Below are 3,415 nucleotides of genomic sequence, written 5' to 3'. Positions count from 1 at the left end.
CCTACAATTTCCCCAGAAATTGTACCCTCTCTAGTTACATTAGCAATCCTGGGGGAGACAAGGTAATTTATTTGCGAACGACTTTTTCTTTGCCATTGATACAGTAGCTTTCTGTCTCCACATATCCCTCTTTCTCCATCTGTAGTTCTCTCCATCTCTCTGTCCTATCGCAATTGCTTCGTTACATTTTTCTTGCTCTCCATCTTTTTATGGATAATGATTTTTCTCTGTCTTTCCCTCCAACCTCCTTCCCTGGGCTTTGTCTTGCAGTGATATTGTCCACCTAGAGAATGAGTGACAAATGTCCTTTCTTTTTCTTTGTCATCCGTTTCTTTCCACATCAGCCCCGAACAAAGACTGTCCAGCATGTCTCATGTAAACAATTCCAAAGCACTTTATTTGGTTGGCTACAGAGAACAATCACTGTCAAAATGGCCACACAACAGAAAGAAAGAGAGTGACAAATACATCTCAGAGTAATTATATCTCAGAATAATTATAGTCCTTGTATTCATTTACTATAATTGTGTCCGTTTTTTGGAGACTAGGAGTAAGTACCCTGAGTATGGATTAATCTTCAATAAACATACTACTATCAATAAACATTCAAAAAACAAATACTGTAAGAAACCACGGGTCCTCTTATAGAGGTTGCGTGATGGGTACAAGAAGGCGTGCAGGAGGTCATTGTATAATATCCTCCCTGTGGTATTGTTGTCAAAGCAGGAGGTGAGGTGAAAGACTTCTTCTTCAGTCAAGTTCACACTGAATTGTCTCAGCACCTGCATGTAATTAGAATGATTAGAATTAACTGTTGCGTATGAGTTTTTGCAGATGTTTGACCATGATAGCCTACCTTCCTGAAGTCCTGAATGGAGATTTTGCCACTGCAGTTGCGGTCCAAGATGAGAAAGTTCTGTCTGATGGCTTTCCAGGAAAGCTGAACCGGATCATATATCCTCAACAAAGCCTCCACGCCCTGTCTACTAAGTACTCCCTCACTTATCTGTACCATAGAGAAACCACAGCAGAACCACAACACAAGGAGACAGGAAAGAGACAGCATGAGGGCCAGTAGGAAAACAAACTTCAATTTTTTGCTATTTCTATTTAAGTTTAGACATGGCTTTGGTCAATACAGTGATATGTTCTGTGAAATTGTGTTGATGGACAATCTCAGCTCATAACTACCATGCAGGAGGTCTCTTGACTATTACGCAGATGGCTGCTTTGGTTATCAGACAATGCAGGTTATTGTAATCCAAAGCTCAATTGGAAGGTGGTAGCTCACAGGTTGCCAGATAAGCCCTCACCCACACACTCAAGTGCTGCTTGAGGCTTTGTTTACCCAGTGGGGGTTCTAAGAGAACCTGCCGACCAACATGTCATTGTTCAAAGCTTTTTACGCACCCCGCTCGTGCCAGAAAACACACTGCGATTCACCAAAACTCGCAGAAAATCAGTTGTCAATGAGGCGATGGGACAGCAGAGAGTCTAAGGATGGAGGTCCCTGCTGAGTTTAGAGAATCTGGCAACCCACCACGGCCCCAGAGCTGAACAGTTCCCTATCCTCCAGTGTTAACCCATTGACTGTGAGAACCCAGCAGAACAGCCACCAATAGACCAGAACGAGACACAGAAAGGGAAAGAGAAAAGTGGAGTGAAAGCTTTTCTAAAATGTTGTTTTAAACAATGGTTGTGACACATTTTCTCTTTAACCACTTGAGGAATTCAAAAGAATTACATTTTAATTGTTGTACCGGCGTTGTGGGAGGTGGTAGTTTAGGCCACTCGAAAGCATGCTTGACAATTGTTGGCTTGAGGATGAGGAGGAAATAACACCACACTGACACTGACAGTTGTGATCTGTTTTGTAACTAGCCTATTTGGACTTTGGGGAGCTCGATTTTAATTAAAGTTTTTTTTTTTTTATTGGAACAAATATCACTCTTATTATGGTGCATGGACTACATTGGAAGAACGTGAAAGAATAAGCTGCATTAACATTAAGCTCACTATTACTGAGATATTGGACACAGCATATTGGACTGGGACAACCACTACAGTACCTTTGAGCAATGAAGGACACTGCATGTTGTCTTTGGGAACTGAGGCACCAATGATGTTCAAGTTCAAGTCTTTTATTGTCAGATGCACAGAACAACACAGGGTCAGACATGGCACTGAAATTCTTAGGACAAGACAACGCAAAGCAACCTGGCATAACATAACATATAAGAACACAGAACATAGATTACATCTATGATAAGCTAAAATATAGTAACCTCCTGATATATAAGATATACAATATTCAATACAGTATACTAAACCTCTAAATACTAGTGCTGTCAGTTAAACGCGTTATTAACGGCGTTAATGCAAACCCATTTTAATGGCGTAAATTCTTTTATCGCAAGATTAACGTTCTTTTTGGCCTAGCAAACCTTGTAGTTTTTTTCACATGCTGTTGCAACAACTACCATATTTCTTCGAATAAACGCTGCGGCGTTTATTAAATAACGTTCATTTTGGGTGCAGCGTTTATACGAGGGCAGCGTTTAATTAGTAAGGGTGATCTCGTGAATTGTAGCTGCAGTGCAGCCATAGACAACTTCGTTGCTGGCATTGTGACAAATGAATCATGCTGCTAAAAACGCAGGTTTCATTTACTACCGCTATCCTAATTGTCTATTCTTTGTTTGTCTATGAGTGCGACAACTCCCTTTCTCATTGGCTATCAATTAGGTGTGCGTTGGTAGTACAACTGTCTCAAATACATTGTGTAGAAATCTGAAGCAGCATGCCTAAATGTTCATACACGTTAGCTTTCGAACAGAAAGTTATGTAGGCCCTACATGTGTAATAAATACTGGGGTTGAATTTAACCAATTAAATAACCGTTTTCAGATTTTTTTGGTGCAGCGTTTATTCAAGGGCGGCGTATATTCGAAGAAATACGATACTGACGTTAGAAAAACTACAACACCACACCGGATCTAGCTAGACCGGAAACAAAACAACAGGCACGCCGCACACACTTGTTTGGGCTTGCGAGCCAGCTAAAGAGTAGTAGGCTAACATTACGTTTTGAGTGGATGGCGAGCGCGAGACGCCGAAATGGATGCCAATAAGATTCTAAATGGAAAGTTTACTTTTAAAAAGTTGCCAAATGGTTACATTGACAAGACCAAAGTGATCTGTGTGTTTTGTCGTTGTAAACTGAGCTATCATCGCAGCATGTCCAGTCTGAAATATCACTTGATGGCCAAGCACACAGTTGATGCAAATTCTCCGCCCCCTCGTTAAAGCCAGGCGATTGCAATGTTGTTTTCAATTAAAAAATAATAATTTGCACTAAGCAATCCGATCCACTGTTCCATGTTGATAAGAGCATTAAAATGAGAAAAAATAATGG

At 40.6% G+C, this 3,415-nt stretch overlaps 1 long non-coding RNA gene across 1 annotated transcript; it reads right to left on the bottom strand.

Annotated features, from left to right (window-relative positions):
* Positions 1-378: 378 nt before the first annotated feature.
* On the bottom strand, positions 379-2,645 carry LOC134037720 (uncharacterized). Its single transcript, XR_009932567.1, has 2 exons — positions 857-2,645; positions 379-782 (listed from the first exon to the last, which is right to left on the bottom strand). It is a non-coding gene; the product is annotated as an uncharacterized LOC134037720 (long non-coding RNA).
* Positions 2,646-3,415: the final 770 nt, after the last annotated feature.

Source organism: Osmerus eperlanus, chromosome 17 (assembly GCF_963692335.1).
Source record: "Osmerus eperlanus chromosome 17, fOsmEpe2.1, whole genome shotgun sequence".
In the NCBI taxonomy this organism is placed as follows: Eukaryota; Metazoa; Chordata; class Actinopteri; order Osmeriformes; family Osmeridae; genus Osmerus; species Osmerus eperlanus.
This window is presented reverse-complemented; position numbering and strand designations above follow the sequence as displayed.